Source organism: Xyrauchen texanus, chromosome 42, assembly GCF_025860055.1.
Source record: "Xyrauchen texanus isolate HMW12.3.18 chromosome 42, RBS_HiC_50CHRs, whole genome shotgun sequence".
Taxonomy (NCBI): domain Eukaryota; kingdom Metazoa; phylum Chordata; class Actinopteri; order Cypriniformes; family Catostomidae; genus Xyrauchen; species Xyrauchen texanus.
In genome coordinates this window covers 1,535,981-1,561,641 of record NC_068317.1, presented here as the reverse complement: position 1 = coordinate 1,561,641, position 25,661 = coordinate 1,535,981, and the positions used below count along the sequence as shown (strand labels likewise).

Here is a 25,661-nt window from a genome sequence, read left to right as displayed (position 1 = left end):
TCTCCCAGTTTGGAATGCCCAATTCCCACTACTTAGTAGATCCTCATGATGGTGCGGATACTCACCTCAGTCCGGGTGGTGGAGGACAAGTCTCAGTTGCCTCCACTTCTGAGACAGCCAATCTGTGCATTTTATCATGTGGCTCGTTGTGCATGACAACGCGGAGACTCACACCATGTGGCTCATGTTACTCTCCGCTGCATCCATGCACAACTCCCCATAAGCTCTATTGAGTGCGAGAACCACTAATCGTGACCACGAGGAGTTTAACCCATGTGACTTTACCCTCCCTATCAACTGGGCCAATTTGGTTGATTAGGAGACCTGGCTGGAGTCACTCAGCACACCCTGGATTCAAATTCACGACTCCAGGGGTGGTGGTTTTTGGTGATTGAAATTCGTCATGCATATTGCCATCTACAAGGCAGGAAGAAGAGGCTCCATTATAGACACAGAATCTAGTAAGCAGAAATATGAAATTTACCTCGATATGTTTCTTCAAATTAGAGGCAGGATTAATGCTGATATCTGGCTTGAGCAAGTTAAACTCACATGACACAGTCAAGCAACTGGCCTTTTTCAGGTGAGGCCGTGATGTTCAGGTGTTGAAATGTGTTTGATGCATCCTCCACATCAATAACAATTGGCGCCGATCTACAGCTACCATTCTAGTTTTTTATGTGTGATTTGATTTGATGGGAGTCATGAGACTCTCCCTCGCCAATCATGTTGATAGATAAAAATAAAATCAGGACAGGGAAGTAGCGAACACAAATGGTGGGAATATAGCACAGTAAATGTACAGTTACAGCACTTAACCCTCTGGGGTCTCAGGATGTTTTGGGCCCTGGAGAAGTTTTGACATGCCTTGACATTTGTGCTTTTTTCAGTTGCTTAAAAACATATTAATGGCTCAAGTCTGAGACAAACAAACTGGGCTACAAAATTATGTGAGCAACACATGTGTACATGTTTGTATTTTTGAGAAAATAACGTTTATGCATGGTTTCTGAAAAAACAAACATTTTAAGTCACTGAAATAAGGTCATATAACACATACTAAACATTTGTCCACAAGCCTTTTGAGAACTGGATCTTGTAGCCAAGAGTTTTTGCTACAAAATGATGTGAAAACCATCCTGATCACTCATTCATACAAAACAATATAGTAATTGAACTTTTGTAAGACAATTTTAGTGTTTAAAGGTAATATGCGAGGAGGCGGGAACTATCACGAATATTTATGTGATTCACACCTGAGGATAAAAAAGACCACTCCTCTGGGCCTATCAATGAGGAATGTGACAAAGAGAATGAATGTGAGGAGACTTAATAATAAAAATGAAGTTTTAAGTTAAAAGAAGTAATCTGACTATACATTTTCTTTACATAAAGACTTCATTTTAGACCTAAACTACCGTTTAAAAGAAGTCTCTTCTGCTCACCAAGACTGCATTTATTTGATCCAAAATACAGTAAAAACTAATATTCATGTCTTCTGAGTATTTTATAATATTGCTGCAGTTTCAAGGTTCCCTTAGTGTGTGTTTCTGAGTGTTTGTGCCACTGTTTTCTTATGTCTTTTACTAATGCACAAAAGTCAGTGGCGGATATAGGCATGGGCAACATGGGGTCTGTCTAAACAGAAAGGGCCATTTTAAATAGGGGGCAGTGGTGGCTCAGTAGTTGAGGCTCAGGGTTACTGACCAGAAGGTTGGGGGTTCAAGCCCCAGCACCACCAAGATGCCACTGTTGGACCCTTGAGCAAGGCACTTAACTCCAGGTTGCTCCGGGGGGATTGTCCCTGTAATAAGTGCACTGTAAGTCGCTTTGGATAAAAGCGTCTGCCAAATGCATAAATGTAAATGTAAATGTAAATTGCATCTAAAAGCCACTATAGGTACATAGATTATCCCTTCCGTCTCTGTGTCATTCCTGGATGCGGTCATTACCTCTTCGCTTCTGACGGCCACGTCTCATGTGTCTGGGCAGAGAAGAGAGGGGGAAAAAAAAGAATAACGGGTGTGGTTTTGTCAGGTAAATCCCCACGGACCACCCGTTCCCCAGCAAGCTCGTCTGCCCCCATCCGGTCCAGAGATGAGACTGGCTCGTTACGGACAGTCTGACGTCTCTTTCGGAGCCCCCAAGCTGGAAGAGAGTTTCAACCCTGCATCGGAGAGCATCTTGGCGGACTCCAGCACCAAGGACTCGACTGGGCTGGTGCCTACAGCTATGCCGGCCCAGTCTCAGGCCGGCATACTTCTCCAGGGCCCAAAACACCCTGAGACCCCATAGCAGTCTGCTATGCTTGCCCGGGCCGCCGTGAGTGTGGGGCTGGATTGGAACCTGGTGAAATCCCAGGCAGCCCCGCCTCAGCCCGGGAGACATGGAACAAAAACATAGAGAACAGACCGCGGCTGGCACGGCCGGCTCCCATGCTAGTTATGTCGCTTCCCCCCCTCAGGGATGTGGGGATCAACATGATGTCTTTTGGGGCATTGGGGAAGGTTACATGCAGTCTGATGCACCTGCTATTTTTGCACGCAGCAGCTTGCTTGCACCTGCATCAGCAGTCCACGTAACAAGGTTCAGTAATGTGGCATTTTTAATAGGGACCTCTAGTGTCACTACATCGACACAACGTCGAGTGAGTGACAAAAGGGGAACGTCTCAGTTACTGTCATAACCTCCATTCCCTGATGCCACAACACTGTACTAGCCGGTGACCTCACTCTCGGCTCCTCAGCTCAAAACCTGTCTGAAAAGATGCACGCTTCCCTCCTTTTATAACCGTATGTACAGGGGAGGTGCATGCAATTTCTGTTAGCCAATTGTCATTGGCCTTTTCTCAAAGATAAGAGGTAACCGAGACTCTCAAGGGAGAACCCTAGTGTCACTACATCGACATAACGGATGTTACGACAGTAACCGAGACGTTTGTCTAGATACTCAGATGACATTTTACCCCACACATTCTGTAGCACTTGCCATAGATGTGGCTGTCTTGTCGGGCACTTTTCCGTTCAAAAACCAACAACAATGAAAACGAACCCCCCTCGGTCAACAAACTTTGCAATTCATAATCCATCCCTGCATGTGAGGCGTCTATTTCTCAAACTAGAGACTCTGATGTATTTATCCTATTGTTTAGTTGTACATCTGGCCTTCCACATCTCTTTCTGTCCTTGTTAGACCCAGTTGTCCTTTGTCTTTAAAGTCTGTAGTGAAACACCTTTGTATGAAAAGTTTTTTATCAATTTCAAGCATTGTATAGCCTCCTTTCTCAAAACAATGATTGACTGACGAGTTTCCAGAGAAAGCCGTTTCTTTTTTGGATCGGGTATCGGTCCAACGAGTCCGATCCAAATCCAATACTGTGTATTAGTCATGTTCATTACTGCTCCAAAAATTATAAAATAACCATTAAAACAACGTTAAAGCAGTTCATATGACGTGCATTTTATTCAAAGCCACTTGAAGACGTGCGATAGTTCTGTGAATCACAAAAGGCTGTGTTTAATAAGTAAATAAGTATGCGCAGTGCCAGCACATTAGTGAATGGCGCTGCTCTGTTTACACACACAGGCGGCTATTTTTTGCCTTCACACGTTGCGCAATATTTAAGCACTACTCACGAACAACATCTCAGATTTAGATACTCAATAGTTCGGTTCACTTATAATATGCATTTAGAATGGCACCAGAGGTGCATTTGACCAGAATTTGAGTAAGAAGCTAATTAGACTACTGTGAAGTTGCCTACAAACTGACACATACAGGATTTCCTGGAGAGTTTAGAATGTCAAAATAAAAGCGTGAGGGTTTAAAAAAAAGTGCATGATTTAAATATATTACTGTTGTATTTAAAATTAAAATTAAACATGCATGTCCCGCCCCCAAACAAATGGGTGTAGGAAGCGGACGTGCGTCTCTCAGTCAGATTTTGTCTTCGGAGCCGAGCGACGTGCAGCAGAAAGCTGAAGTTCACTACTGTTCCACTCACATCTGTTGGCGAAGCACTGCTGTTGGATCTACCAGCGGCTTTCTCCCTCTCTGCATGCTGTGCAGTCAAAGTCCCTGGGCACTTGGACAGCGCTTCTGTCTAAAAGAGTGCATTTTCTCTTAAAGAGTTACATTTTTACTCACAAAAGAGCAATACACAGCAGGCGTCGAATGTCCTTTTCAGGACGTGTCTTTTTAAAGATGCCTTTCCGCCTCTGTGTAGTTCCTGGATGCAGTCGATATCTCTCCAAGACATCATAGAGAACAGGTGCTCAGGCACCTCAGCCACTTGGGGCTTCAGGTCAACTGGGAAAAGAGCAAACTCGCCCCGGTTCAGAGAATCTCTTTTCTCGACATGGAGTTAGACTCAGTCTCAATGACAGCACGACACACGAACGAATGCAGTCAGTGCTCAGATGCCTCACTGTCTTCGAGGCCGGCACAGTGGTTCCTCTAAAACAGTTCCAGAGGCTCCTGCGAATGTAAGTAAATAAGAATATGGTATCCTCGGCCATGGTCATGCCGCTTGGGTTGATGCATATTAGACCACTTCAGCACTGGCTTTAGACTTGAGTCCCGAGATGGGCATGGTGCCACGGTACATACCGTGTGTTAATCACCCATTCCTGCTGATAGACTTTCAACCCTTGGACAGACCTCTGTTTTCTGAGGACAGGATTCCCCCTACAGCAGTTGTCCAGAGATGTTTTGGTCACCACAGACACCTCTTAACGGGGTTGGGCTGCCGTGTGTAACGGGCACGCAGCCGCTGGCTCCTGGATAGGGCCAAGGTTCCTATGACCCCCTTCAGAATTAGGGCATAAACTGCAAGTGCTGCCCCAGGAGGAGGCAGACACATCATTTTCATTGCTATGTCCGGTACGTGCTTTGCGTATCTATTTGGACCCCAAGCAGAGCTTTAGATGTTCTGATCAGCTTTTTGTCTGCTTTGGTGGATGGCGGAAAGGGAACACCGTCTCCAGACAGAGGTTAGCTCACTGGGTCATTGACGCTATCTCTCTGGCCTACCAGACCCATGCCGTGCCTGCCCCTTTGCGGGTTCAAGCACACTCAACGAGAAGTATGGCATCCTCGTGGGCACTGGCCAATGGCACCTCCCTAGCAGACATCTGCAGAGCTGCGGGCTGGGCAACACCCAACACCTCTGCAAGATTCTACAATCTCATGAGTCGGTCTTATCCCATGTTTTCTCAGGACCGAGCCGACCGGGTGTTCTGCATGCACCAAGCGCCCTTCGCCAAGTTGATCCAGTGCGCTTTCTCTCCCAGGTTAGCCTTCTGGCCAGCGAATTCAGCAGAGGAATTTGCAACCAGACCCACTATGGGGTAGGGCTCCACAGGCTTAATTCTCTCTTCAAGCAACTCCCTATGATGTATTTCCCCTGTCAGTGGACCCGCGTCTCCCTTGGGCAGTCCCACTGTCGCTCCCTCATAAGGTAGGATCTGCCACCGCACTACTCCAACGTGTGGCTTGACAACCCATGTGGTGTATTGGCCACATATCACCTCCCCCTAGTCTGGGCAGGATGTGGTCTCCGCAGGGTCTTTTCCCCCTGAAAGAATAGGATCGGGAAAGATCGCCTTCCCCGACGCATTTCATAGCGTTAAGAAGCAAATTCTGTCTGCTAATTTCTCATTGGCCTTTTCTCAATTTCAGAGGTACGCGAGGCTCTCAAGAAAGACCCCTTGTGTCACTACATTCAACACAACATCTTATTCCCACCATCAGGGAATGGAGGTTACAACAGTAACCATGATGTTTACAATTTATAACAATATTTAAATTGAATTGGTTCCAAAAAATTACTGTGTGAATGAAAAGTGGACTGATGTCTTACAACTAAATTGAACAAAAAAAGAGATCTGAATCCTTTAAAGTCCAGATGTCAGTTGAAACATTTTTGGAAAAATTTCAGAAATAAAACACTGGTTTCTTTTCTACTGAAGACTTGAAGACTGCAATTAATGTTAATGTTGCTGCTACAATATCCAGTACACTAGTTAATAATAAAGCGTTTCTTAATAAGCCATATATTTATACTGAAATAATGTGTAGTTAGAGGTTTGTGTTTTTTTACATATTAAAGAGTACTCCTAATTAGTTCCACACAATAATGTTAAGATATTCTAAAATGATTATGCCAAAAAACAACACTGCGATCGGAATCGGAACAGAAAAAGTGGTATTGCTGCATCCCTAGTCCTGAGTATTCTTTGTTATCAGTCGAATGCTACTTTGGTGAATTAAAGTACCAATTTCCTTCCGAAATAGCAAAATCTGTACATTATTCCAAACCTTTGGTGTATTTAAGAGAATTCACCTACCTAAAAGTAAGTAATATGTTGGCCAAAAACGTTTAAACAAATAGCATAATATCAACATGAAAATAGCACATTATATGAATCCTGCTCTCCGGGTAAATACCTCAGAGTCCTCAAACCATGAGATTCATCCATGCAGAAGAGCAGTAGCGAATGACAACTGATATAAAATGCTTCGGAGTAGTCTTTCAGGCTAAGTGTATCCCAGAGTTCATCAAGTTCATGAGCTCCCACTCTGCCTACCCGAGGGATCTGTGTATTTTCACCATGATGAAAGGGAAGCTTTTCAACATTAGTTATTTATTATAATCAGAAAGTGAAGCATATATTTATTTTAGTATAAATGAATATATTCAACATTATATAATGTGTTTGGTATGATTTATTTGCCACATCATAATTACAAAATATAATTTATATGTATATTTATACATTTATATCTTTCTCGCCCAGTAATCACCTTATTTTGTTTGTTTTTGCCTAATACTGCTGGGGCCGTATTAGGCAAATGTAATGTATGTATTGCACTAGCAATACATACATTACAACTTAGCCTACTTGTGGCATAAATTGGCACTAAGTCACAATTTACGCACTACTAAATATTTGAGCGTTGCACCATTAAATTTAGGTAGAAAGTAACCCTACGTATAAACTAAATATTTACGGCAGACTCTGACCAGGAGTAACAAAAAAGCAGACTCGTTTACTGATATCAATCAGCTCATGTTTTGGCTGACAGGCATCAATTCTTTCGACATATATGATGGTGTTGGCATTTACAGTCGTTTACATTTACGAGAGAAAACATTATATAAAAACTTACTTCTTCAGCATAAAACTGATCTAACAGTGTACAGTGTCAAGTTTCAAAATATACAATATATATAACATATTAAAATGAAAACATTTCTATTTTTCCAGCCTGATGTATAAGTAATTATTTATTTATTGTCCCTTATTCGTTTTAGATAGTTATTAAATACTGTTAATTACATAGACTAAATATAGCATTAATTAAATCTTGTTTTATTACGTATCGTATTTTAATGGGGATATAATTTATTACAGTAGACAGTTACGTGAAAAAAAAAGGTTTGGACATCAACCACAACTAGATCAACCTGAAGTTCACAACTTTTTAACACTTCTGTGTACAAATTTGATGGCTGTTTATTGGATCAACAAATGTAAACGTCATATTGCGACTACGCATTACTTTACAGAGAGCTTATGACCTACTAGTTAAGTCTTGCCTTAAGAACAGTTGGTGCGACCAAATTAAGCACTGACTTTGTTACAAACTAAATACCCAGATAGCAAAAAATGTCCGCACGGCTTCTTTTTGCCGCCGTCCCCAAGCTGTCGGCTATAGGTTCGTCCCACTGGCGGGGATGAAACGTTTGCCGCCGAATTCGTCACTCCCATCTCTTGCGAGATGCCGCCGGCGATCAGACGGCAGGCCGCCCGCTTCATTTTCTCTGGCGGTTGCCTCGCGGCAATCGACCGCGGCAAGCCGCTTTGAAATACAAGGACAGCTTAGACTCTCAAAATCGACCAGCCATGTTGGCTATTATTATTTTTTGCTCCAAAGCCATTAGGGTTTATAACAGATTCTTGACTCTTGATTCCATGATAAGGTAAGGTTTAGGAAATGACATTTAAATTACTTTGAAACTCTGAAGCGATTATACAGTAATATATGTAAAATATATTGAATTATTTATGCACAGGTGAAAATTGTTTACATTTCTTTGATTGATGCATATTGAGACATGCACCAATAAACCAAAAATAATTCCTTTTTGTAAAACTTAGGCTACTTGGCAATAAATATCTTTATGATTCTGATTAGGTTTTAAAATAGATATTTAATACAGGGTATGAACTATTTAGCAGAATAAATTGATGAAGTTAGACTTTTCACCAATGCCTGTATCAGTGAACAGTGAAAGACATCTGCAACATGGCCAAAATATCGGGTATACTTTAATTATTTTTTATTAATTTGCAACCATGGTGATATCTATCATAAACATGAAAATCCCTGTTTTGACGTGAAGGATAAACTCAATGAAAAAGCTGAAATTATCCTCTGGTTTCACAGTTGTGCAGACATTTCGTTTATGTCTACATTTTTCCAACCTCGATTTTTTTTGTTATTTTACCTTTTACAGGTTTTGCAATTATGACCTGTACAAATGTTTAAGAAAGTGTTAAAGTCCCTGTAAAGGCAATAAAAAAAATCTAAACGCATTATAAATGTTAAAAATGTATTGCTAAAACACATGACAAAGACTGAACTGTGAAGTTCCGCTGTCGCCATATCTGTTTCCGGTTTACTTGCGCGTCGCCCAAAATGTCTTTTTACTCGATGTCTCCAGAATCTTCCGAAAATACGGCGTCAGCGATGTTCATCGCATTGTTGATGCCTGGTCCCCTGCTCCGACAAGCAAGAGGGACAAGGGCTTTAAACTCTACATATCGAAGTTATCTGCACAACTACAAGGGTAAGTATTTTAATCTAATGTGGTGTGCCGGCAGATAGCGGCTAAGCTAGTTTGCCACGTGTTCATTTTTAATGTAACGTTAGTATAGAAGCTTGTTTTTTCTTAGTTTTAAAGCAGACTGTTTGTTAATTTTTGTGATAATTGTGATATCAATTATATTAACTTGGTCTCCTCTCAGTTTCTAATAAAGATCAGGACACCGGTGAAGTCACTGTCAGGGCATTGTGTTACAGGTCCATGAGAAAAGCAGATAAACCTCACAGTTTGAGTGTATGGTGAAGCTAGAATTAATAAGACCGCAGTTATAGGCTTGTTACTTTAATAGCCCGATGTTCCTGGGGACTCGGCTAAGGTTATTCATGTTTAATGTTACTCAAATCAAATGAAAACAGTTATTGTAGGCAGGTAAGTTTCCCTAGCTGGTTCGCTCTGTGTAAAATGCGTTCTTATTCAAGTTTTCAACTCAGTCATTCGTTTAAGATGCAATCTTGTGTTATAAGTATTAGGCTATCATGATTATACAGTGAGCAAGCTATATAAATAAGTATTTAATATAATAAAAGTGTAGAGCAACAACCGAGGGTGTAAGGTAAAGGCTGAATATTGTAGATTTATTACAATATGTTGCATGTTTGAATTAAAATACCTGTGGATATGCAACTTCCCACTAATGAAAGTTTTATTCAAAAGGAGCACACTCTACAAAGGCCTGACTGGAGATTTGCCTGATCTATCCGGTCCTTCAGGTGAGTAGGGATATAACAATAGCACATTTCACTGTACAGTATGATATATCAACCAAAATCTGTATACCAATATTTCATTTTCTTTTTCCTCCCTTTTACAAACAAATATTCTGCTTCAAAGAAAAAAATGAAATTGATGTTATCATAAGTGTTCTTCATTACTGAACTTGTATGCCATGCATAACATACTGTGGATAGAAATTACAGGGAAAGTTACTGGTATGATAATTGTGGTTATATTATATTACTATTATATTTAGTGTATTGCTAATCAATATATTGTTACTTCCCAGATGACAGCTGCTCGCTTCAAGAGCAGGTGAAGCAAGTTGGGACAATGTTGAAGACATTTGCTCGCACTGGGCAATCAGGTACAACTTGCAAACAACACCTGTGGTTGTTGGTTTAATTCCCACTGGGGCCACCTGTACATGTAGTAGACCTAGATATAAATGTCATAGTTTAGTAGTTGAAGGACCAGGACTGACTACTTTATTCTTTTATTCTGGGAACCCCTGTAGGTGCAGATCAAACCCTAATGCTGCGACGTCTTGGAATTTGGCGATGTTGTGCGTAGCATGGACGACAAAATGCTATGCTGCAACGTTTCAGTGCCAATGTGTCTGTTGGAGAGTTATCCCTGCCAGGGGATCTGTTACTCCCCCCTAGACACCCAGGAAGATTTGGCGTTGCGTGACAACAGTTTGAGGCAGGATAAAGGGCTCCAGCAACGATTTGTAAGTGTGCCGATTTCGTTTATAACGCCATAGGGTAATCTAAAAAGTAAAATTAAGATCGTACACTGCATATTCTACAGTCTGAATCCACAGCCTGTCACATTTTAAATTTATGAGAAGCTTCAGAGAAATGTAATTTGTAACCTTTTTTTTGTATTTTCAGCTTCGGTTTTGGCAATCAAATGTGGGAGGGACCTAAAGACAACCGTGTGGCTGAATGCTTCAGAGTATCTTCTCTAATCACCTTTCCATCAATACAACCTGGACTGGTGTAGGGGATAAAGCATGTTTTAGAGACATGTTCCTGAAGACCATTGTTCAAAGTAAGTTGGATATTTTTTTTATATTTAAGTAGATGTGTATGACCTTATTACCATTCAAATGGAATGACAGATCTTTATTTTCTACAGGAGCCATCCGGAAGAAACCGGCAACCCAGGATGCCACTGATGAGGCGATCCAGGTTAACGTTATGCGTTACCTGAAAGGAGCATCTGAACATGAAGGTGGAAAAAGGCGCCGCACAGCTGAGAGGGACCCACAGCCGACCCCTTAAACCTAGGCTGACTACTGACACCCCAGCATCACTGACAACTGGAACCCTTTCTTTATCCTGCAGTCAGTAACATCAAGACCCCTAAAAAAGCCTGCTAAAAGTGTCAGACTACACTCACCCAATCCACACAGTTCACTGTGGAAATTGCTCTTTTTTTTTTTTTTCTCTCGTGTCCCTGCTTTGAGGGCAGCTGCTTGGATGAATATGGGATGGTTTGTGCTTTTATACAGGCGCACGAGGAATCACTGAAGATATGCTAATTTGCACTGCCTCATTCTGGAGGTCGGGGAAAACCGGTGATTCTTAGCCCACTACGCCACACAGTCCCCAACCTCTCCAGACATTCTGATTGGCTGTGTTCTCTATAGCCAGATTTTCTGCTGTTAATTATATTTATTCCCACTTGTTGGCATGTGTAAGTTGAATGTCAAAATGTATATTATACCTGTTATCCTGCACATTCCTTGATACCAAAGATCTCAATTATTTCATATACAATTTGCTGCTTATTTCATTGTTACAGTGCTTAACTATTCTATTTTTAAATATAGCTTGTAAATCCTAGATTATACATCTAATACTTGATATTTGCACATTATCTGGTATCAAATATTCTACTTACCGTGACTTTAGTATTGGCTTATTTCATTCCGTCAGTGCTTAACAAATCTATTATAGTTTGTAAATCCTATTTCATACCTCTGATACTTGATATTGCACATTAACTAGTACCAAAAATTCTACTTTCATTCCATCACAGTGCTTAACTGTTATTCTATTGTTACATATAGCTTGTAAATCCTTGTGCCACAGTCAGCATTGCAGTTGGTATATTCTACTCCAGAGCTTTACTCTAAATTATTACCACTTAACCTATTGTTAGAAATGACTTGTAAATATGATGTTATACCTCAATTTATTTTGTATCCTGCACTTTCTTTGGTACCAAATATCCTCATTGCTTGTGTTTACTGGTAATTATTTTCATCCCAGAGCTGACCTCTTTATATTATTAACAATTATTGTAAGTGTTACAATAGAGTTTTTTTTTAAAAAAGAAATTGGAAACCTGCATGTTCTTTTGTGTGTGTGTGTATATATAATGTTTGTATTTTTCTGTTATTTATATTTCAGTGATCTGACATATTGTTTCAATGACAGTTACTGTACTTTGAAATGTGGAATTAAAACGCCAAATGGAAATTTGTCTGGTTTGATCAATCATTATTCTTCATAAACTGCATGCTATAAATATATATATATATATATATATATATATATATATATATACATATATATACGCAAGCGGCAGATCGCTCGGAAAAAGCGTTTGCCTCCGACGGTCCGCCTTCGATATAACGGCGGCGGAGCGGCGGCTGGCCAGTGGGCCGTCCGCGTATCGAAGGCGGTAGGAAGGCGGCTGCCGCTTTTAAAAAGCGGCTGCCGCCGGCGGACCGCCGTCAAACGTGTTTGCGATATCGCCATTCTGCCGCTTCTACTGCCGCCGGCGCACCGCCAGCGGACCGCCGACTTATTGCTATCTGGGTAGTAGTTACTAAGCACTTAGTGTGAACTTTATGTCCTAAATTATGCAAGAACGTACGCACAGCTGGTGCAACCCTACACTCGTGATTTTGGTCATTTATTAGCCAGTGTGGCATCCAATATACGGTCTAGTAAATTATGTTATAAAATTAAAAACATTAACTACTACCATTTTTTTTCCTCATCTTTATGCATTTATAATATACGTTTGAATTTGGGCTGGGACAGCGCAAAATATGCGCGTCGATTCGTCAGACCCAAAACAAAGATGGCGGCGACCGAGAGTAGTAGCAACACGAGTGGCTCCTCAGACTATCAGAAGTGCAAGGCACTCGTTCCTCTAAAGTATGGGAATTATTTTACATTAAAGGAAACAATTCCGTGATATGTCGTCTTTGCAAAATGGAGATGGCCATCCATTCTAGCACCATGGCAATGCACCAGCACCTGAAGAGTCACCGCACGCACGCACAGTATTCTTAAGGTGAAAGGAAAGTGTCAAGAGTGTAAGTTGTTATTTGCATGTGAATGAAGATGCTTTTTTTCAGTATGTTCAACATAAATGTTGAATTCTGAATGTTTATTTTCATTATTTATTTTTTGTTGGAAAAGCACTTTCTGTATTAGCTTAAAGCCCCCAAGTTTACAATAGTTACTGTATTCTTTCAATAGCTCTAAGAAAGGGTGGCTGGGTGACCTTTTAATTTTTTTATTGAATGCTAGACATCAGAATGCATTATTTTGCTCTTGTACACTTTTACTTGAATTTTATGTGAATGAAGACTTAAAAGATGCACTTTTTTCAGTAAGCTAGGCCTGTGTGTTTTCAACATAAATGTTCAATTCTGTTGGTTCAGGAAGGACGCCATGACAGGCTGCTGGCTCCCACTGTCGCTGTTAATTTGTATTTATTTTTTGTTGGAAAAGCACTTCTGTATTAGCTTAAAGCCCTCAAGTTTACATTGGTTACTGTATTCTTTCAATTGCTTTATTGAATGCTAGACATCAAGTTGTTGTTATTTTAATCTGAAATAAGAATTACAAGATGCACTTTTTTCAGTAAGCTAGGCCTATGTATTTTCAAGGCTTCAAGGTTTTAGTGAATGTTACCTCTGACTAACTTTCCACTTGTATAGTCTTTTATTTTGGAATTTTAAGAGCAATAAACATATATTGCAATGTTAAGGAATTCATTTTTTTTCATTGAGATATGTAAATCAACATGTGTAAATTGCTATTAGTCAATTAATGGGGAGATAATCGAATCGAAATCGAATCGGACTGGAAAAATGAATCGTTAGATTAATCGATGCATCGAAAAAATTATCGATAGATTAATCATTTAAAAAATAATCGTTTATCCCAGCCATAGTTTGAATGCTTTTTATTTGTTGTATGAAACCATACTGATAAGTTTTTGGGTGTCTTATATAAATTACAAGCCAAAGCATATAATTTAAATGGATTCTAATAGTAGCTATTAATGGATCACACAGGATTATAAAATAAAGTTTTTTTTATTAAGTTTTAGTGTATTGAGAAATGAATTAGTAAGTAATTGCTTAAATAAAATTTACTTACAGCAATTATGGATGACGCAAATTTACAGTTAATAATTTTTTTCATGTGCAAAGTATTGAAAATCAAAATTAGTAAAAATAATTAACTTTTACAATTATTTTCACATAATTAAAACATTATAAAAAAAAATCTACAGCACAATACACTGCCAACAACCAGTATTGTATTAATAAATGAAAAGATGAGTAAATGTTTTCAGTTATATATTATTTTAAGTAGGTTATAACAGTCACCGCTACCAAAAACAATCAGTCTTCAGCTGAATAAAAAGACAAAAACAGCTGTCGCAAACAGCATTAACATCTTTAAGTCTATGAGTGTCTCAACATGCAATCAAGGGTAGGTGTATTGGGACAGGGACATTGTTTTGGTAATTTAATTGGTCCAATAAAATATATTTTTATCTTCTGGGTTGGGATCCTTTCAGATATCGGAGTTGTCACCACTTCTGAAAAAGACAAGCTGATGTTGTTTTGTGTTTTTATTATGGGCTCTGTCACTTTCCCTTTTTGCTTGCAGACTCTTCTTTGTTCAAGATTTCTTTATTTTGAAAATGGGTAATTCCCCAGAGGGTTGCCTTTTTGAATGATCCATGCTCAATGTTGCTCATGTGTTGTGGCTAAAATATGTCAGCTTCAAATTACTACCACACCCATCACCGCACATATACAGGTGCTGTACCTTCTTTTCTTAATTTACAGACGTGATGTAAACGCGCATGAATGACTGACAGAATAATGCCAAATCTGTCCAGACAGCTCTTAAATATAAATCATTATTATAGGCTTACCGTAGTGAATCGGGGTAAGGCAAAAACATGACTTGGAAGACGGATTGTTGGTGTTCTTGCTCATCAATTAAATTTTTTTTTTCATTTCTAACAAAGAAAATCTTGCACATTGTAGCTTTAAAAATAAAAAAATATTGACACAAATATTCGTTACAAAATTCATTAAGCAAAATGTATCTTTCCACTAGACTATACAGTCCCCGACATGTAATTAAGGTTAGTTGGTCTCTATGGGTGCTCCGCATTGAATATACACTATATTGTGTATTTTAGCATGACTGAAAGGCTGTATTGACAAATCAGCACCCAGGACTGGATCTACACACACACACACACACACACACACACACACACATAAAAAAAACACACACATAAAAACAAATACACACACAAACACACAGACACACACAGTGCAGTGACAGTATCCGATGGTATTACTGTGGTACTCTAAAACATAACACGGTTCTGAAAGGTACTTAAAAGAATACCATGGTCTAATAAATTGCAGTCGAAAAAACATGTGGTCCATGGAACATAAAAATATAGTAATCGCATAGTAAAAACTTTTTGTGTGGCATGTTTAAGGAACCAGCAAAATGTGACCCTGCTTCATCCTCTTAAACATCTCAAAACTTATTGTATGAGCTGAAATTTTATATTTACTATATTAAACGACATAATATAATTACAAACAATACTATTGCTATTATGATTTGCTAATCTATTAAACATTTATATTTTGTTGGACAGAAACACATTTAGGGCCTGCAGGTCCCACACACACACTTGCGTCACTTACCTCAGTTATGTGAAACACTGGAATGTCATTATGGGATGTCACTGTGCTGTTGTGTTGCACTGTGCTGTTAAACTACAAAATGTCTTCGCACGCAACTGTAACAAAGTCATATAAAATTGTTGAAATGCTTACACGCATTGATATCTGTAAAGTTCTCGGTAAGGCATCCGTCGCTATGGCAACACTGACGTATCCGTTTCGCGACACTACAGTCAGACAACGGTGATGACTTTCTTCATAAATATTAAGCAGGTTTGCTGACGTTCCTCGGTGACTTTCCTTAATTAATATTAATGAGCCACCCCGGATTGGTTCAACTCACGGCAAATTTATGAATATCAGATATATCACTACTGTTACCTGGTTATTTCCATTCAATATATGTCGGTACATGGTGATCTTTGACGGAAAATGTTTGTGTTTTTCAGGTAGACAGTTGAGAAGTGTATGTAGCAGATGGCCTATCTGGATTATTCTAAATGATTATTAAATTAATTATTGATGCAGATCAAAAAGTGACTTTATGCGCAAAAGAGCCATTTGTTACCTCTCTGCATCAATTACTGTAATGAGCCCCCGTCTAAGGTAAACAGTCATGCAGCTTTGTAAACATAGGCTACATTATGTAGTACGATTTACTCAAAAGTTCTTCATCCATAATTTACACACATACTTCACACAAAGCTATGGAGCCAGATCAATCTCATTAATAATTCACGCACAAAAAACGATTCACACATGCGTAGACAATTTCACATGCATGAAACCTAATTCACGTACACAAAAAAAAAATTCACGTGCCTGAAAAAAAATATATTCACAAAAAGCTATTCACATGCGCAAAATAAAAGTATGCATACGTAAAATACATTTTACAAACGCAAAACATACTTCATAGATATAGCCTACAACTAGTCGCAAAAAGTTTCGAATGTTTAAAATGTACGAGAGTATGGAAGCCGGTTTCCGCCACAGTTAAATAAAAAAAGGTGATTTTGTAAGTCAATATAATGAGATACTAAGTCATTATTACGAGATACTAAGTAATTATTACGAGATACTAAGTCATTATTATGAGATACTAAGTCATTATTATGAGAAAGTTTCTCATTATTATGAGATACTAGTCATTATTATGAGATAATAAGTCATTATTATGAGAAAGTTTCTCATTATTATGAGAAAATAAGTCATTATTACGAGATACTAAGTCATTATTATGAGATACTAAGTCATTATTATGAGAAAGTTTCTCATAATAATGACTTAGTATCTCATTATATTGACTTACAAAATCACCTTTTTTTATTTAACTGTGGCGGAAACCGGCTTCCATACGAGTGTATCCATGAAACTGAATGTGCAAATCGTCATTCACGTGTGTGTGTTTTTGAAACTTTCCTGGCAGAGATCTCTTCCCACGTGGGTTTGTCGTACTCTTTAGCCAATCATATCATAAGCCACTGATTCTGCGCACCTTTTGCGCAATATGGATTAATTAGAACGGAAATGAAGCATTTACGTCAGTAATCCAGCGAGGCGAACGAAGAACGGGAAGTATTTTTTTTTTTGTGCTGCTATTATTATTGTTTTTATTATTAGAGTCACACATACATATTCAGATTTTTTTTTTCTCAGTATTAGTTAATTGCCTATTTTATTTATTCAATAAAATTATCAATACTGTCCTCATTATGTTTTCTGTCACAATACATTATTGTCCAAAAACATTTTACTTCACTTACCCGTGCTTCCCGTTCTTCATTCGCCATGCTGTATTACTGATATAAAGGCTTCATTTCCTACCGCTGGAGTTTTAAATATTAATAAAACTATTCGTTCCTTACTACAAAAAGACATTGTCACTATGCCAAACTGTTTATTGGAATAGACTGGTGGAAGGTTTATTATGGAAGGCCATCTGGGCTTTACCAAACAAATATTTATTAGGAAATAAAGTTAAGGAAATAACTTTCAAAATCTTACACCGATACTACCCAGTTAATATTTTTCTTGTTAAATTTAAAAAAGATATTGATTTTAACTGTTCTTTGTGCAATACATTGCTTTAGACTTTGTTTCATCTACAGGTGAAACTCGAAAAATTAGAATATCGTGCAAAAGTTCATTAATTTCAGTAATTCAACTTAAAAGGTGAAACTAATATATTATATAGACTCATTACAACCAAAGTAAGATATTTCAAGCCTTTATTTGATATAATTTTGATGATTATGGCTTACAGCTTATGAAAACCCCAAATTCAGAATCTCAGAAAATTAGAATATTGTGAAAAGGTTCAGTATTGTAGGCTCAAAGTGTCACACTCTAATAAGCTAAACACCTGCAAAGGGTTCCTGAGCCTTTAAATGGTCTCTCAGTCTGGTTCAGTTGAATTCACAATCATGGGGAAGACTGCTGACCTGACAGTTGTGCAGAAAACCATCATTGACACTCTCCACAAGGAGGGAAAGCCTCAAAAGGTAATTGCAAAAGAAGTTGGATGTTCTCAAAGTGCTGTATCAAAGCACATTAATAGAAAGTTAAGTGGAAGGGAAAAGTGTGGAAGAAAAAGGTGCACAAGCAGCAGGGATTACCGTAGCCTGGAGAGGATTGTCAGGAAAAGGCCATTCAAATGTGTGGGGAGCTTCACAAGGAGTGGACTGAGGCTGGAGCTACTGCATCAAGAGCCACCACACACAGACGGGTCCTGGACATGGGCTTCAAATGTCAAACGTCTTACCTGGGCTAAAGAAAAAAGAACTGGTCTGTTGCTCAGTGGTCCAAAGTCCTCTTTTCTGATGAGAGCAAATTTTGCATCTCATTTGGAAACCAAGGTCCCAGAGTCTGGAGGAAGAATGGAGAGGCACACAATCCAAGATGCTTGAAGTCCAGTGTGAAGTTTCCACAGTCTGTGTTGGTTTGGGGAGCCATGTCATCGGCTGGTGTTGGTCCACTGTGCTTTATTAAGTCCAGAGTCAACGCAGCCGTCTACAGGGACATTTTAGAGCACTTCATGCTTCCTTCAGCAGACAAGCTTTATGGAGATGCTGACTTCATTTTCCAGCAGGACTTGGCACCTGCCCACACTGCCAAAAGTACCAAAACCTGGTTCAATGACCATGGTATTACTGTGCTTGATTGGCCAGCAAACTCACCTGACCTGAACCCCATAGAGAATCTATGGGGCATTGCTAAGAGAAAGATGAGAGGCATGAGACCAAACAATGCAGAAGAGCTGAAGGCAGCTGTTGAAGCATCTTGGTCTTCCATAACACCTCAGCAGTGCCACAGGCTGATAGCATCCATGCCACGCCGCATTGAGGCAGTAATTAATGCAAAGGGGCCCAAACCAAGTACTGAGTACATATGCATGATTATACTTTTCAGAGGGCCGACATTTCTGTATTTAAAATCCTTTTTTTTATTGATTTCATGTAATATTCTAATTTTCTGAGATTCTGAATTTGGGGTTTTCATAAGCTGTAAGTCATAATCATCAAAATTATATCAAATAAAGGCTTGAAATATCTTACTTTGCTTTTAATGAGTCTATATAATATATCAGTTTCACCTTTTAAGTTGAATTACTGAAATTAATGAACTTTTGCACGATATTCTAATTTTTCGAGTTTCACCTGTATTTTGGCATTGTGCTCATGTAAGGACATTTTTGAAAGATTTGACCAGATTTATAATTGATAACATTGAACCCACTTTTTCCTTATGTTTAGATAATGTTATATTTGGTTTTACTAATATCCCCTCAAATAAAAGGAAAGAATACTATATTATAAATGTAATTTTAATCATTCATATACATAAATGTAAGTACAGTAAATCCCAACCTTTGTTTTTGGTTCTTGTAAAAGAAATTCAAATATATATAAAGACTATTTTTCATTCACATAATAAGAAAGCAATTAAAACTGTTTCTATATGTGAGTCCTTCAATATATTTACATGATGTTTAGCCTTCCCCCCTGGCTTTATTGTTTTTCTCTTTATATATGTATTATTGTAGTTTTGACTGTACATTGACTTTGTTTGTTTGAATCTTAATAAAAAAAAAAAAAAAGCCTTCATTTCCGTTCTAATTAATCCATATTGCGCAAAAGGTGCGCAGAATCAGTGGCTTATGATATGATTGGTTAAGCTCGCATCTGATTGGCTAAAGAGTACGACAGACCCACGTGGGAAGAGATCTCTGCCAGGAAAGTCTCAAAAACACACACACAAATCCGAGGGGATTCACACGTGAATGACGATTTGCACATTCAGATTCATGGATACACTCGTACATTTTAAACATTCGAAACTTTTTGCGACTAGTTGTATATCTATGAAGTATGTTTTGCGTTTGTAAAATGTATTTTACGTATGCATACTTTTATTTTGCGCATGTGAATAGCTTTTTGTGAATATATATTTTTTTCAGGCACGTTAATTTTTTTTTTTGTGTACGTGAATTAGGTTTCATGCATGTGAAACTGTCTACGCATGTGTGAATTTTTTGTGCGTGAATTATTAATGAGATTGATTTGGCTCCATAGTTGTCACACTGTTTTCTCCAGTGAATATTTCTCAGGGTAGGTTTATGTTTATAAGGCAATTCGTCAAAATGTAAACTCTTGACTAACAAAAAGCATGTCCACCATCGAGCAGGAAGAATATGAGCAATTCCACAGAAATGTCAACCATACCATGAAAAAACCCATTTTAAATTGTTTAGATCTACAGTATATTTTTACTGTATTACAGGGCTGTAATATATATATATATTTATTTGACATGGCATTGTCTGTCCACCTCATATGAGGGGTACACCATTTCTAAAACCACTTTTTCAAACAGCCATATATTATGGTTGAGAGATCGAAGGACCATTCATTTTAACTTTAAGTTAAAAATAATCAATTTCCTGTGTGACAATAAATATCCAAAACAAAAGTGCACTTGTCATAACAGTTTTTTTTATATACACTCACCTAAAGGATTATTAGGAACACCATACTAATACTGTGTTTGACCCCCTTTAGCCTTCAGAACTGCCTTAATTCTACGTGGCATTGATTCAACAAGGTGCTGAAAGCATTCTTTAGAAATGTTGGCCCATATTGATAGGATAGTATCTTGCAGTTGATGGAGATTTGTGGGATGCACATCCAGGGCACAAAGCTCCCGTTCCACCACATCCCAAAGATGCTCTATTGGGTTGAGATCTGGTGACTGTGGGGGCCATTTTAGTACAGTGAACTCATTGTCATGTTCAAGAAACCAATTTGAAATGATTCGAGCTTTGTGACATGGTGCATTATCCTGCTGGAAGTAGCCATCAGAGGATGGGTACATGGTGGCCATAAAGGGATGGACATGGTCAGAAACAATGCTCAGGTAGGCCGTGGCATTTAAACGATGCCCAATTGGCACTAAGGGGCCTAATGTGTGCCAAGAAAACATCCCCTACACCATTACACCACCACCAGCAGCACCAGCCTGCACAGTGGTAACAAGGCATGATGGATCCATGTTCTCATTCTGTTTACACCAAATTCTGACTCTACCATCTGAATGTCTCAACAGAAATCAAGACTCATCAGACCAGGCAACATTTTTCTAGTCTTCAACTGTCCAATTTTGGTGAGCTCTTGCAAATTGTAGCCTCTTTTTCCTATTTGTAGTGGAGATGAGTGGTACCCGGTGGGGTCTTCTGCTGTTGTAGCCCATCCGCCTCAAGGTTGTGCGTGTTGTGGCTTCACAAATGCTTTGCTGCATACCTCGGTTGTAACGAGTGGTTATTTCAGGCAAAGTTGCTCTTCTATCAGCTTGAATCAGTTGGCCCATTCTCCTCTGACTAGCAACAGCAAGGCATTTTCGCCCACAGGACTGCCTCATACTGGATGTTTTTCCCTTTTCACACCATTCTTTGTAAACCCTAGAAATGGTTGTGCATGAAAATCCCAGTAACTGAGCAGACTGTGAAATACTCAGACCGGCCCGTCTGGCACCAACAACCATGCCACGCTCAAAATTGCTTAAATCACCTTTCTTTCCCATTCTGACATTCAGTTTGGAGTTCAGGAGATTGTCTTGACCAGGACCACACCCCTAAATGCATTGAAGCAACTGCCATGTGATTGGTTGATTAGATAATTGCATTAATGAGAAATTGAACAGGTCTTCCTAATAATCCTTTAGGTGAGTGTATACTGTATATATATATATATATATATATATATATATATATATATATATATACACACACACACACACACACACACACACACACACACACACACACACATTATAAGAGCCACATTTATGATATTGATGTGTTTCAGTGTTGTCACATCTGTAATGTTTTATAGGTAAAATGTATATCACTCAAACAATATTAATTCAGATAAGTTGATTAGGGCTGTCATTATTGATTATTTTGGTAATCGAGTAATCTAACAATTATTCTGAACATTAATAGAGTAATCAGAAAAAAATTAATAACTCAGATTGCATAAAGTTGTCGAGGTGAAGTCATGTTTGGCTAAAATGCATTAAATTAGCTTTTAAATAAGTATTTTATGATTGAATTGTAACAACAAAAACAATTGTGCAAACTATATCTAAAGCCGACACACACCCGTAATGTTTTAAGGAGGTCACGAGAGAAGGATATAGGTGAAGTTTAATTTAATAGAAAAAATAACCAAAGTACAAAACAGGGTAAAAACTGGAAGAGACAGAGACAGAGAGAGAGAGAGAGAGAGAGAGTGAGAGAGAGAGATTTTTTTTATTCTTTTTTTTTTTTTACCCATTTTATAAAAAACGGGAAAAATGCAGTTCATTATCAATGACAGAACACAACGCTCTTCTGTGACACCATATTCCTTCAAACACATTTAAGGAGTCCATAACTTTGTAAAAATGAAAATGAATAACAAGCCTTGATTTGATCATAGCTGCAAACACCCTTTCAACATTATATTCACTTTTTCTTTCAATTTGATCTCTTCTACTAATATAAATGGCCATTTTGGCTTTACCCAAAATAAAATTCAACAAATGACACTCATACTTTCGCTTTTGAACATATTTAAAGCCCAAAATAAAAGTTTGCACAGAAAACTTCTCATTAAAACAATCAAAAAGATTCTGCAAACAATCAAGTAGAGGCTTAAGCATTGAACAATGCAAAAATGTGTGAAAAACAGTCTCTCTCTGGAAACAGAAAGGACATTCTTTGCCAACATCTGGATTAAAACAGAAATAAAAGCATTTACAGCAATAATGCCATGCAAAATACTCCATTGTAGATCTCCATCTCTTTTAGCTAACGGTGGCTTGTACAACGCTCTCCACTCTGGCCTGACATTGTCATTCATCAAATTATAAAATGTTTTCCCATTATTTTCATGCAAATCCATATCTTCCAACTTTTTAGATTCTAAAAACACTCCTGTACATTCATCTAAATTTGGTGAAAAAAGCAGATTTGGATATGTGTCCCTCTCATTAGGATAACTTCCCCTTCACAGAAACCTTGAAGCATTTTTGTTTCTTCCATTGTAAAAGTGGATTGCAGTTTCTGTAATACTTGTGCCACAATTCGCATGGACTTAACTCCCAAAAAAACAGCTAAATCTTCAACTTTTTCAAAACTTGGGCCGGCCACATTGATTAAACACCCAAGTGTTATGATCTTAGACTTAACGAAAGTTGCAGACATTGTCCCACATGCACCCAAACTGTCCAAACGTGACCCATAAATCAGAGGTTCTTTTAACAGCCAAAACAAAGAGGATGTAGACTCAATTCTTTTAACTTGAAAGAGGTCCCACACTTTAAAAAGATTCTTATAAAACTCCGGCATTCTGGATGTGTTGATTTTCCTGGGATTTAACAAGAACAACGACTTGTCCAAACATAGTCCTTCAGCAGTCTTTAAAATCGTACTGGCCACCGGCCTCCAGCTTAAGTTCTCTGGACCAGTGAGAAATCGCTGTATAAATTGTAGCCGAAAAGCTGCAGTCCTACTTTGCAAGTGTACAAGTCCTTGTCCTCCTTCTTCTTTTGGTAAATATAATACATTATGAGGTATCCAATGCATTTTTTCCCAAAAAAAATCTACTAAAAGAGACTGAATTTTTGAAAGTACCCATGCAGGTGGATCAACACAAGGCAGTCGATGCCATAAGGAAGAGGCCACCAAGTTATTAATAATCAGAGTTCGTCCTCTATACGATAAACTCTTTACAATCCATTTCATTAGACAACCTTTAATTTTTTCTATTATTCCCTCCCAGTTTTTTTGAACAATCGTTTCATCTCCTAAAAACACTCCTAAATATCTCAAACCATCTTTTTTCACTTTCCTATTAACACTGCTTTGCTTTTACCCCAATTAACTCTTGCTGAAGAAATGGTTCCAAAATCTCTCAATGTTTTTAATAATAAATCCACATCATTTTGTTTAAGTATAATGACAACATCATCAGCGTAAGCTGATAAACATAAAGTGCTGTTACAGACGTCTAAAGATACCCCTTCTAAAACTCTTCTCAATTTGTTTAAAAGTGGTTCTATTGCCAACGTGTAAAGTATTCCTGACAAATAACACCCTGTCTTACCCCACGACACACTTTAAACGGAGCGCATAAGCCACCGTTAACTTTCAGTAGACTCTCAATGTCATTGTACAGAATTTTAATATAACCTATAAAATCAGAGCTAAAACCAAATGCCTGCAAAGTTTTCCACAGATATTCATGTTCTACACGATCGAACGCTTTCTCCTGATCTAAGGAAATCAAACCCATATCTATACCCACTATTTTTGAAACATCAAATAAATCTCTTATTAAATGGATATTATCAAAAATCGATCTTCCAGGTACACAGTAAGACTGACCAGAGTGGATTACTTCCTCCAAAACTTTTCCTAGTCTAGTAGCTATAACTTTTGAGAGCAATTTATAGTCATAACACAATAAAGATACAGGTCGCCAGTTTTTTATGTCTCTCACATCACCTTTTTTTGGCAAAAGAGTAAGGACTGCTCTTCTACAGCTCAGCGGCAGAAGTCCTTCGACTAGACTGTCACTGAGAACCGCCAGCAGATCCTCCCCTATCACAGGCCAAAAAGCTTTATAGAACTCCACTGGGATTCCGTCTATCCTAGGAGCCTTGCCGTTCTCCATACTCTGGAGCGCTTCGTGCAGTTCTCCCAATCTTATAGCTCTCTTGAGTTCTGCATTGGACTCTTCAGAGACCATTGGTAGCTCTTCATAAAAACAGTTTGCTCTTTTCCGAATTTCACTAGGGTCTGATACAAGACAACCGGTTTCAGAAAATAAAGAATGTATAAAGCGTTTCTGACCGTTCTTTTTTTCTAGACTAAAGAAACATTTTGATGGTACATCCATCTGGTCTATATCCTTAAACTGTGACCGAACTAGCGCCCCCTGTGCTTTCACTTTTTGTATGTCGGACAAAACAGATTTCTTTAAAAAAAGGGATTCGATGTGTGTTTGATTTACACTTGACTCTGCCACTTCTTGGAATTTCAGAATTTCATCTTCTAAAACTTTTATGGATTTAATTATATCTTTTGTGACATTGTGAGTGTACTGTTGACATAGTTGTTTGATTTGTATTTTACCAAACTCCCACCATTTTTCTATAGACTCAAAATAAGTTTATTCCCTCTTAAAGTTTTCCCAAAAAAATTTAAATGTTTCTCTAAAATGTGCATCACTTAATAAATTTGTGTTAAAGTGCCAGTAAGCACTTTTCGGCTTAACAGAGTTTAAAATTACTGTACATATAACAAGACTATGATCTGAAAAACCAACTGGGATTATGAAACAATTTTTAAAAGTGCTAAGATGATGTTTAAAACAATAAAATCTATCCAGTCTTGCTAATGACAACCTGTTATCATGGGCATGTGCCCATGTATACTGCTTTAAATTCCCATTTAAACTCCTCCATACGTCACATAAATCATTTGTTTCGATCATCTGAATGAGTCGCTTACGAGAAAACAACTGTGGCTCT

General features: G+C 38.2%; 1 protein-coding gene across 1 annotated transcript in view; it reads right to left on the bottom strand.

The window, feature by feature from the left end:
- ofcc1 (orofacial cleft 1 candidate 1) overlaps positions 1–15,725 on the bottom strand; it is a 239,258-nt gene extending 223,533 nt beyond the window's left edge. The window contains exon 1 of the mRNA XM_052114721.1: positions 15,609–15,725. The gene's annotated coding sequence lies outside the window, so the exon portion shown is untranslated. The remainder of the gene's footprint in view (positions 1–15,608) is intronic.
- Between the last annotated feature and the right edge of the window lie 9,936 nt (positions 15,726–25,661).